General features: G+C 53.2%; 1 protein-coding gene across 2 annotated transcripts in view; it reads right to left on the reverse strand.

The window, feature by feature from the left end:
• LOC144726716 (gap junction gamma-1 protein-like) overlaps window positions 1-12,399 on the reverse strand; it is a 44,249-nt gene that overhangs the window by 2,514 nt on the left and 29,336 nt on the right. The window lies entirely within an intron of this gene.

The following is a 12,399-nucleotide window of genomic DNA, read 5'->3' on the forward strand; positions in this document are numbered from 1 at the left end:
CGCGCAGACGCGAGACAAACAAGAGTAGGAAATGATTTTGGCATCGCGCGAAGGAAGGACTAATGAGGGTGTAACATCATCAGACTTCATTAAAAGGCCGATTTTGTAAAGTGACAACAGCCCCCTTTTCACTTAAAAAGAAAATACATCCCGAGGGGGACGGGGGTATTCAATTTAGAAGCCCTACAAATGTTGTTGTTGGTTACAGAGTTGGGATGTGCGCCAATGTCATCAGAGGGCGTAAGTGCGTTCCACACGCACACAGATGCCATGCAAAACAGAGAGAGAGAGAGACAAAGAACCACCGTATCAAAGTTTCACCCACTGCTGGGCCAAGTGCTGCTCGCAAGCCGGCAGGGCCGCCGTAAGGTTGGTGGCGTGTAACTAGCACCATGCCCGACCGCCTTTGTTTCCCCCCATTGCTGATGTATTGCACGCCGCAGCATCGAATCATTTCATCTCGAGTCGACCTCGGGCAGAGGGACAGGAGTTGTCCTGACATTCCTCGTCGATGTTGGGCGCGAGCGAGAAGATCATTCGGGTCGCCGGGTTCGTAGCGCAGCCCGCTAACCACTACCGTACACTACTCCAACACACAAAGGTCCCCCATATAGCCTTTAACAGACTGTGAAGACAAGTGCTCTTAGCGAACACCTATGAAGGCCGGCACGGCACACGACCGGGTGGGTGGCCAACACCACGCCCGGCCGCCTTTGTCTCCCTACTGGCGATATTTACACATCGCATCAGATAATCATGAGGCTGAGTCGACCTAGAGGAGGCCCAAGACCGGTACAGATAATCGTCACCGTGAGCGGGAATCGAACCCGGGTCGACAGGTTCGTAGCCCAGCGCACTAGCCACTAGGCTACCGCTCCCCCCAAAGCACACAGGTGTACACACACACGCGTGTACGCACACACACACGTGTACGCACACACGCACGCACCCCGACACGCGTGCCGTCCACGCGTTCCCTCCACAGAGGCACGCGCGCGCCAGACGCAATTTGTCCTCATGCCACACAGACACACACAGGTCGGGACAAGCGCCTTGAACCCGGCCTTTTACAGAGCACGTCGCGCACTGGCGATGCCTTTATAAAGAGCAAAGTTGACATTCGGGGGGGGGGGGAGTGGGAGGATAGGGGGAGGGAGCGCAAGGTGAATGGACTTTCATGGACATGTGTTTTGAAGGTCCCGTTATTGCAACTGGACATTGTTTGTAATCGCTGTGAAATTTGCGAGACTAATCGCCCGCGTCACCGACCGCGGTTGTCAGCCCTATTTAACAACCACACCTAATTTATCAGCTCGCCCGCGTGGCGTCCACCGGCCACATCCGCTGCAGGAGGAACTTTGTCAAGGGCGAAGGGGGGTTCATTATATACATTTCTTTTTTTGGGGAAGAACAGGAATTTATACCAATCGGCGAATGTTATGGTTATATCCGACATGATGGTCGGGAATGTGCGAGCCAGCGCGTGGCACCGGCATTGCCCCGGTGACGTCCCCGAGGCCACACGAGGTCTCGATGGTGTCAGATGAACGATTGCGTCGCTCCTCAAGGTCAGGAGGTCATTGAGGCTGATGCTTTTGGTGCCACCGCAGCGCACCGTCGCTACTATATTATTTTTGCTGCTGCTGCTGCTGATGATGATGATGGTTGTTCTTTTTCAAAGTCCGCAGGCGACTGCTGAGCCGTTTCTGCGTTGCGTCACGTCTCGTTTAATAAATAAATAAAAACTCGCGTGAAGACGACTAATCGTGGCCGCTCGTTACCCAGAAGAAATTCGCACCGAATATCAAGACTCTTTTTTCTCTCTCTTTCTCTCTTTCTTTCAGGAGAGTCATGCAATTAGGGGTGTTTGGCCAGTTGCAATCACGTGTCGCCTTTGGATCCCTCTGGGAGGAAACTGGAGAGAACCGGGAGAAACCCCAGCACGCAACAGGAGGCAACTCAACATTCCGCACGGATTCGTTTACAGAATCCGTTGATCTGATCTGCCCATCTTCTGACGACCTCCTATTCCCAGTCTGCAACACGTGGCGTTGCCAGACGGTCTCCCATGCAAGTGCTAACCTGTGAACAACAATCCCGATTAGCTTTCGATATCAGTCGACACGGGGCCGCATTCTTTCGCGGCCGTTGTGCGGTGGCTGGCTTCGATGGCGGTCTTGAAGTAGAGGTGGACAATCAACGGCACTGGCTTATGTTTACACAGAATATTAGGTACACATTTTAGGCCTAGTTAACCTAGTCATGTGTCACTGATGATGGCTGTGAAACGAAATCGAACTCAGATGACACAATTCGTTAGCGCAGTGCGCTAATCACAATACGATCGCACCCCGCTCACCCATCAATCCACTCACACAAACAACAACCGACATTCGCCACTAAGTGGTGGTGACGTCACCATGACGCTTGTGCCAGGCTATGTGCACGTTGAGGCTACCACGTGAAGTGTCGAACGCCCACTGGCAGGAGGTCACGGGGCAGACCCAGGTGCCACAGGTCGACTGACTGAGATGACTGGCTGATGCACCACCTGTGCCAACTTGCTGTGCTTTAGCCACCCGGCGCTCCGCTCGTTGTTGTGAGCGTCGCTCCTCCGCCCTCCGTTGTTGTTGGAGGGCGACTGCCTCCAACTGCCCAGTAGCGTCCTTCACGATCCTCCTACACAGAGGCCGATCTTGACACCGCTGGTACCAGTCATCGGCACAAACACACACTCACCCACACTCATTTTGCACACGCACACACTCACCCACCCATATACACACACGCACTAACAACGCTCAAACACTCATCCCATATTACCCTCACCCACTTACTCCGTCACATCCCAAACACTTAACTACTCACCCTCTTACACACTCACCTTCTCACCCCGCCATCACCTGCACCCACTCATCCCCTCAACCACTCATGTATCCCAGCCACGGTTTTCAAAATATCATTCCACAAAAAATACATATTTACGAGTCCAAGGGGTCTGCAAATGTTATTTGCACACGTGCGCTCTGTTAGTGTTTGGGTGGCTGTTCTATACACTCGTCTGTGAGTCTGCGAATAAGTGCTTGCATTTGTTACGTGTATGTCTGTGCTACGCGTGTATGTACGTGTGTGTGTGTCTGTACGCATGGGGAGCGGTAGTGTAGCGGTTAGCGCACTGCGCTATGAACCTGGCGACCCGAGTTCGATTCCCGCTCATGGCCAACACCAGTGACGATTATCTGAACCGGTCCTGGGCCTCCCCTAGGTCGACTCAACCTCAAATGAGTACCTGGTGCGGTGTGTAAACATCGCCACTGAGGAGACAAAGGCGGTCGGGCGTGGTGCTGGCCACCCACTCCCTCGTGTACCGTGACGAACTTCATCAGGTGCCCGTTAACAGCACGTGCGCCATCAGTCTGTTCATGCAATCGGGGAATCTTTCACTAACTATTTTCTTTTATTTGACCAGGTAAGGTCTGCTCAGTTTAATCGCTATTTATCAGAAGCGACTTGGCCACAAACGATAGCTCAACCGAGTGGATATGCATCGTAGCCAAACAATCAATCTAAACGCATGTTTACAAATGTTTTGGGGAAAAAAACTGGAGGACCCGGAGAAAAATCCACACGACCACGCGGAGAGCGAACACGAAAGCAGGCGTCAGGGTCGGGATCGAACCCACGACCTCCTGCATACCAGGCGAGGGAGTTAACATCTCGCCACCGCTACGCCTTCCCCCCTTTGTCCCTGGAGGGGTGATCCAGCGGTTAGCGCACTGCGCTGTGACCTTGGCCACGCGTGTTTGATTCTCGCCTCGCAAACAACAACAGCAGCAGCGGACGTGCATGCACGTGGAACTTCTTCTGCACCGTACGTAGTCGACCGTACTAAACGGAGGTGCGCGGGGTGCAAGGACAACATTTTGGTCGTGGATGAGTTCGAAGTCGACCCAACTCCCTTCACGCCCCTCCCCCCCCTGCCCCCTCCCCTCTGACCTCGATGCCCTCTTGTCCCCCTGCCCCCTCCTCCCCGGGGTGCCCCCACTCCCCACCCCCCCGGGGTGCCCCCTTCTGAGCTCCCAGTGGCACGCGGCACGTGTCTTGGCAAGGGGCCGCTACTTGTAGCATCTCCCCGTGGGCAGGGAGCAAAGATTGAATCGTACACACACGCACAGCCACACGCACAGCCACACGCACAGCCACGCGCGCACAGTCACGCGCGCACAGTCACACGCACACAGTCACACGCACACAGCCACACGCACACAGCCACACGCACAGTCACACGCGCACAGTCACACGCACACAGTCACACACACAGTCACACACACACAGTCACACACACAGTCACACACACAGTCACACGCGCACAATCACACGCATACACAGTCACACAGTCACACACACACAGTCACACACACACAGTCACACACACACAGTCACACACACACAGTCACACACACACAGTCACACACACACAGTCACACACACACAGTCACACACACAGTCACACGCGCACAATCACACGCATACACAGTCACACACACACAGTCACACACACACAGTCACACACACAGTCACACACAGTCACACACACAGTCACACGCGCACAATCACACGCATACACAGTCACACGCATACACAGTCACACGCACACAGTCACACACACACAGTCACACACACACAGTCACACACACACAGTCACACACACACAGTCACACACACACAGTCACACACACACACAGTCACACACACACACAGTCACACACACACAATCACACACACACACAGTCACACACACACACAGTCACACACAGTCACACACACACAATCACACACACACAGTCACGCACACAGTCACACGCACACAGTCACACGCACACAGTCACACGCACACAGTCACACACACACAGTCACACACACACAGTCACACACACAGTCACACACACACAGTCACAAACGCGAAAACAAGACGAAGATCTCCCCGTAAAGCTGTAACGTGCAGTGGGGGGCAAGTGCTGTTAGCGAGCAGCTATTGAGGCCGGCACAGCACACGAGGGGGTGGGTGGCCAGCACCACGCCCGACCGCCTTTGTCTCCCTAGTGGCAAAGTTTACACACCACACCAGGTACTCATTTGAGGCTGAGTCGACCTAGGGGAGGCCCGGGACCGGTTCAAATAATCTTCACTCGGTGTTGGCCGTGAGCGGGAATCGAACCCGCCGGGTTAGGTAGCGCAGCGCGCGAACCGCTGCACTATCGAGAGACACCCACAGAGACACCCACAGAGACACCCACAATCAGGTCTTGAACCCGAGCTCTCAGCTCTGCCAACTCACCCATCGCCCCCCCCCCCGTCCTCGAGCCACTGACTCCCCCCGAGCCCCCCCCCCCTCCGCCCCCCCCCCGTCTGTTGCTGTTATTGGCACCGCGGTTCGCGGTGTTCCAAGCATTGGGAACAAAGTCACCACAATAATTAGCGATCCCGAACAAGGTGCCGTGTTTGGCGGCACTGGGACCGAGCCCAACGGATAAGAGGTTTTGCTAATTTGTTTGTTAGCAAACTCATTGCAGCCACGGAGTTTCAACGTCAACAAACAGGCAGCTACTCATCGTGTCGGTACGCACACGGGGCTGTCCCACACAGCCGTGGTTTGCACTATGGAGCGTCGCTCGTGACAAAGAAAGACTCGAAGGTTGTGGCCGCGCTCCGGGCGACACGTGTTTAAAAAACAAAATTAAAGCCTCGGTAGAGAAGGAGACGGAGGCACTTCTCAGTCAGGTGGGATGCGAATGCTTGCGGGCCCCGCCGTGCGAGGCGACGCGATTAATAAAAAAAACAAAACTCAGTCTCGTCCTCGCGTGGACCAAGCTGCCGCGAGGCAACACTCGGGGCGTGATGTGGAATTACAAAAACGAACAAAACGCCTTCACGAAAATGTTTCTATTTACAGCAATCAATAAAAGGGACTGCATCCGAGTGTAAATTGCGCGATGCTTGTGAATCAACTACATTTACAGCCCTTTGTCAGTAATCCACTGCTGGATGAAAACCTCCCCCCACGCTGTCGGCCATGGGGGTTGTTTGACCATACTTCACCACGCTCGCCAGGAATAGAACTCCGGTTCATTGGACAGGTGAGCTAACCGCTGCGCTATCCGAATTAGACGTAAAACCACTCAATCACACTCTCACCCGCGCCGGCAAGTGCCTGTTTAAAACACGTGCTTATTCATTTTCATTAACGATCTTATAATTGTTCTATCGGTGGCGTCTTGTTGGCAAGGAGGCTAAGACATCCACGTGCGGACCTATCGCAGAAAGCAGTGGCATCGCACCGTGTTCGAGAACGGCCTCGGGGAAGATGACTTCAGGGAGCTACTTCTGAGGTCTCATCAATTGCCTCGCAACCACACGAGGTGGCGCTGCAGCTTCTTACGTGCACGGCCATCGAGGCAACTCTCGCGTGCCAATGAAACCAAACATTGTCATCCTCAACAAAAATGTAAACTAAAAGCTATTAAACTACAGTATATATATTTTATTTTACAAGGTAATGCCCACTGAGTTATATACAGTAGCTCTTTTTCAGAAGCGACAAATGATAGCTGAACGAAGTGGTCTATCACGTGGAATTTTATAGGAGCCAAATCCTCTAAACGCATGTCAATTCTAAATAGGGAGGGAAACACCGGAGGAGCGGGAGAAAAATCCACGCGACCACTGGGAAGACACGCACACTCCAAATATACAGCAGCAGGCATCAGGGTCGGGATTGAACCCACGACCTCTTGTATACTAGGCGAGGTAGTCAACATCTCCGAGCCACAGTGATGATGAGAGAAAGAGATACATGCAAACTCCAAATATACAGCAGGCGTCAGGGTTGGGATTGGGATTGAACTCACGACCTCCTGTATACCAGGCGAGGTAGTCAACATCTCCGAGCCACAGTGATGATAAGAGAGAGAGAGACACACAAACTCCAAATACACAGCAGCAGGCGTCAGGTCGGGATTGAACTCACGACCTCCTGCACACCAGGCGAGGTAGTTAACATCTCGCCACTGTGGCGCCCCTCAGTGCCGGATTATCCTCGTAGCAATAGTAGCTACATATGCTACGGGCCCCGCACTTTCAATCTATCAATTCCGGTTCAGCGATTCTGCACTTGCTCTATTACTACAGTACTATACTGCCTTTTATGAACGACTGGGTGTTTATGGTTAGCGATTTGTCGTGTTATCTGGCTGTATAGCAAATGAAAAAATGCAATAAAGTTACTATGCAAGTTAAACATTTATGTGTTTGAATATTTGTGGTTTTTATTTTATTTTATTTCAGGCCCTTTATAACATATGCTACAGGCCCCGCACTCGCTTAATCATGCACTGGCGTCCCGGTAATCGACTCATATCCACAAATCTCTCTATATAATGGAGTGGATCTCAGTGGTGGCGGCAGCGGCGGCGACTCGGTTGTCTGCGCACACGGCCACTGTGAACCTTCGTAGGTGCTCGCTTAACAGCACTTTGCCCAACGAGCCTGCGAAGGCTACACGGGGGGGAGGGATCTTTGTATTTGTTTGTGAGTCACCCCCTCCCTCCACCCCCCGCGGAGTCGCAGGGCCACCACCTCTGCGCGCAAACACGCGCATTTAGATTCTCTCACGCGTGTTTTGCTGTCCTGCGTCCAAATGTGTAGGACGACAACAATAGCAGCCAGCGACCGTGCTGACAATGGAGCAGCAGCAGCGGCAGCGGCTGCAGGGATAACAATGACGCGCACGTCGCCTTAAAGGTCGCGAGGAGGATGCTGAGAGGGGGGGGGGGCGCTTGGGAGCGAAGCGAGGAGTGGGACCCGGGGACAACAATGGGGGCTGCCCCCCCCCCACCCACCTCGCCCACCCCGCCCCCCTACCCCCCGAGCCCCCCCCCCCCCGCCCTGTGTAAGGAGCCGAGGGTCTCACGTTCGGTGCGCGACTCCGTTCCCATGACCGATTCCTTCCTCTTGCCAGGAACCACGGAGAGACTCGCCGTGGTTTCACACTCATCAACACCTCCTCCCTCATCGTCATCCCTCCTCCCTCATCCTCCTCCTCATCCATCCTCCTCCCTCCTCATCCTCATCCCTCGTCCTCCTCTTCATCCTCATCCCTCCGCGCCGGCAGCAGTGGTGCCGCGGTTCGTGTTTACGCCGTTTGTTTATTTCTCGTCGTCAGCTATTGTTCGGGTTGTACTACGTCGTTCAGACACTACTGCGTTGTTGAGATTGTACGACGTGGTTCACATGTTGTTTTCAGGTTGCGCTGCGTGTTGTTCGACGATGTCCGACGTTTCGCTCCACACGCAGGGAGCTTCTTTAGGAACCGAATTAAGCAAATAAAAAAAAAACATTCTCTCGGTTTTACATTTTTTTTTTTAACCACGGTGATCAACGATAATAATGATGGTGACGGTTTTTTTCCTAAGTAAGTGGGCCATTGTCATTACGACTCGTTCATGTTATGTTTTAAAAAGAAAAATCGTCGCTGGCTGGAGGGAGGGAGGCAGGCAGGGAGGGACATACGGTCTCGTCCAAGGACGCGTGTGCTGCTTGTCTTAATTAAAGAAACACGTGACCCAAAACAATAGGCAGCTCTCATCTCGGAGCGAGACCCAGGCGCGTGCCCGTGTCCCTGGCTGCTGTGCCACCACCCGAGCTCGTCGAGAAAACCTTGGTCCGAGCGAACACGTCACTGCAGCACTCTCGTTGTGACGTCTCTGTGACGTCTCTGTGACGTAACCCCCCGCCCCCGCCACCACGAAGGGGGTCGCATCGGCGTGAGAAAGAAGAACGCGCGCTGGCGTCACTCTCCAGTCGGGCACAAAGGAAGAGGCGCTTCGCACCCCCCCCCCCGCCAACACGAATCGGCATCAGACCGAGAGAGGATGCCACCGGTCACGCTCTCTCACCTCGCTCTCACCTCGCCCTCTCATCGTCCACTCACCTCTTGCCTCTCCCCCCCTCCAGATGATCGCATTTCCTTCCATCGACTCTCTCAATCTCACTTCGCACTCCGCCCGGTTCCCTCCCGCCTGCACTTCTCTTCTCGATCCTCGCTCTGCGCCTTCCCGCTATCCCTGCTCTCTCTCTCTCGTCTCTCTCTCTCTGGGTGTTCCGTCTCCCTCCTTGTGGTATCTCGTTATCACCTCACCAAGCCTCCACACAAGGCATCATGTCGCCCACGTCACCTTCGCCGCCGTGCGAAAGAAGATCCCTCCGACGGACTTGTCCGAGCTCTCCCCGATCTCGATTCGTCTGTCTCTGCGGTCTCTCTTCTCGCTCTCCTTCCCATCGTCACCTCAATCTCCGATCTCTATCACCCCCCCCACCCCCCCCCCCCCTAGGCCTTCTCTCAACGCTGCCCCCCCCCATCCCCAGGGTTGCCACCTGTCCCGGTTTTCCCAGGATTGTCATCGCGTCGAGGCAGCTGCTGTCCTGGGAACACTGCAACCTTTTCCGGGACGTCGCAAGTCCCGGTTGCTTGTCAGTTGCCCAATAATGCACCACTCAAGACAATGCGGTCACGTGGGGTTCTCCCGTTTCCGGGAGTGAAATATATACACACATCCCGTGAATTGTCCCGGATATGTTTAAGCCTCAGAGGTGGCAATCATCGATTCCCCCCTCCCCCCGACTCCCCCCCCCACGCACCCCCCCCCCCACACACACCCCCCCCCCACCCCCCCCACACACCCCCCTCGCTCGCTCGGCTCTTCTGCGAATCGTCGCGCCCGTTTCCTACTTCGCATTCAGTAATTTCCTCTTGGACACGAAAAAAAACCAAAACCAAATAACACGGCGAGAAACTCAAACAATAAAACGCCGTCCCGGGAAATAGCTGCAGTGGGGTTGGTGGTGGTGGTGGTAGGGGGGTGGGGAGACTTTAAAACAGCGTGCACTCATGTGACGTCACAGACATCATCGACGTCGTCATCGCCGCCGCCATTATCATCACGAGATAAACTTAAAAAGCGACCGAACGTATCCTGCCACTCCCTATGCACACAGCAGTGACAGGCACATTGCAAACTACAACAACGAAGCAAAGATCCCCCGTGTAGCCTTAACAGACTGTCGGGGCAAGTGCTGTTAGCGAGCACCTATGAATGCCAGGACGACACACGAGGGGGTGGGTGGCCAACACCACGCCCGTCCGCCTTTGTCTCCCCAATGGCGATATTTACGCATCACACACAGGAACACAGACGCACACACTCACATCCTCCCGACACACACGCAAACAATGCACTACGAACCGGGCGACCTCAGTTCCATTCCCGGACACGGCTAACATCAGTGACATCTTAACCAGTCGTAGCCCCTCCTCCTCCTCCACCACCAACCACCACCACCACCACACCAAATTCACCCAAATTGCAGCAAAAACCATCGTGGTGAAGTATGGCGAAAAATACACGCGACCACGGGGAGAACACGCAAACTCCAAAATATACAGCAGGCGTCAGGTTCGGATTAGAATCCACAACCCCCTGTAGACCAGGCGAAGTAGTTAACATCTCGCCACCGCAGCACCCCCTCGCTCGGGGAGGCCTTCATCCAGCAGGCAATGTGGCGGCTGAAAAAGTCACGCGAACCCATTCCGTGCAACACACACACGCGCGCGTGTGTCACGAGCTTCAGCTATCGATATTAATCGACGCAATCGTTGCGCCGCTGGTGTGTGCACGTGTGTTGCGTATGTGCGGGGAAGTTGTAATATAGCGGTGGTCAAGCGCACGACAGCCAACATCGGTGGCGATCATCTGAACGGGTCAACTCGGCCATAATTGAGTACCTGGTGCGGTGCGTAAGCATCGGTATTGGGGAGACAAAGACGGCCGTGTGTGATCCTCACCACGCGACAATGTGCTGCGCCTCGCCGTTGCGCCTTAACAGGCGATCGGTAAAAGCACTTTATCCAAACGATCTGTTAAGGCTCTCTGGGGAATCTTTCTATTTGTTCCCGTGACGTGGAGAGCGTTCAACCAAACGCAGTATTTGAAGGTGGATCAATCTCCGTCCACGTTCGCCAATGGACTCACACGCCTGATGAACCGTATAACAAAAGTTATTGTGTTGATCGACGTGAATTAAAATTACTTTCCCAACCTCGTTTAATGAAACGGGCAACTACTTTGTGCCCCGTGACACACCGCGACAAGGAGGAATGGAGTCGATGATCTAATGCACGGCAAAAATGAAAAGGAGATAGAGAGAGAATATAACGAATGTGGAATAAGGGGGAAAGGGAATGGAACAACGGGAGCGCAGGGTCGAGAAAATGAGGATAGGAAGAAGCTACATCAGGGCCTCGACAGCGGGCGGCACACATAATCACGTGGTCGACACGAGGCTTGAGCTGATTGAGATGTCCACGGTTATTTATTCGGATAAAAAGAGTGATTTGAAAAAACAAGTACAGGACGCGCGCACCCGACCGCGGAATGGAATCCAAGTGGGATCGGCAACATGGTTGCGTTTAAAAAAAAGAAGAAGTTACGTTCAATTTCGCTCGGGTTCGCCGCGCCAATGCGACAGTTGGCGTCAAGGTGACAAGTTGACGTCACGTGAGCGGCACACGCGCAGCAATGATTGACCGACCAATGGGAACGCGACGTCTCGGCAATGGACGTCCAACTCTGTTGACTGGCCCATCAAGACCGTAATCATAACATTAAAATATGCTCAAAATGTCCCTCCCAATATATTGCTATAAAAAATAATAATTGCTATGCTATGTAAATAAAAACAACAATTTGCTAAACCTTGCCCACAATATCTGGATTTGTCTTCATATAAATCAATGCATAGATGTATGTTTATGTTTGTGTGGTTATGGTTGTACTTTATTAATCCCTAATCTCTGCCATTACATACAATGAAACAAGAAAATGGCAAAATAAAAGTTAAAATAGAGCAATGCAATACAATACACTATTAGACATTATTGTAAGAAAAAAAAATCATCCCATGTATGAGTGAATTTTTCTATATTTTAGGGAGGAAATTAGTTTTCAAATTTAGATATTTTTCTGGGTTGGGACCCCCCCAGACACCCTAGAAGATTTGGTCCCCCCCCCCCCCCAATGTTGACTCCATGGCTACGGCCTCGTTTAGCAGCAACGCGCGAAGTTGCCACCATCCATCGCTTACTGCTACGCGCAGGAGGCAAGCCCCCCCCGTTGTGCTCGCGGATTTCAAGAGAGCGAGTTGACGAAAGGGTGACATGAACAGCAGCGCAAATCGAAAAGTTTCGGGAATGTTAAATGAACCGCGTCGGTGTTTATTATTATTGTTGTGCCTTCCGCCCTTTCAATTCAATTCAATGTTCATTCGTTACACGGAAAATCCCGT

The sequence above is a fragment of the Lampetra planeri genome, chromosome 2 (assembly GCF_965212315.1).
Source record: "Lampetra planeri chromosome 2, kcLamPlan1.2.h2, whole genome shotgun sequence".
In the NCBI taxonomy this organism is placed as follows: Eukaryota; Metazoa; Chordata; class Hyperoartia; order Petromyzontiformes; family Petromyzontidae; genus Lampetra; species Lampetra planeri.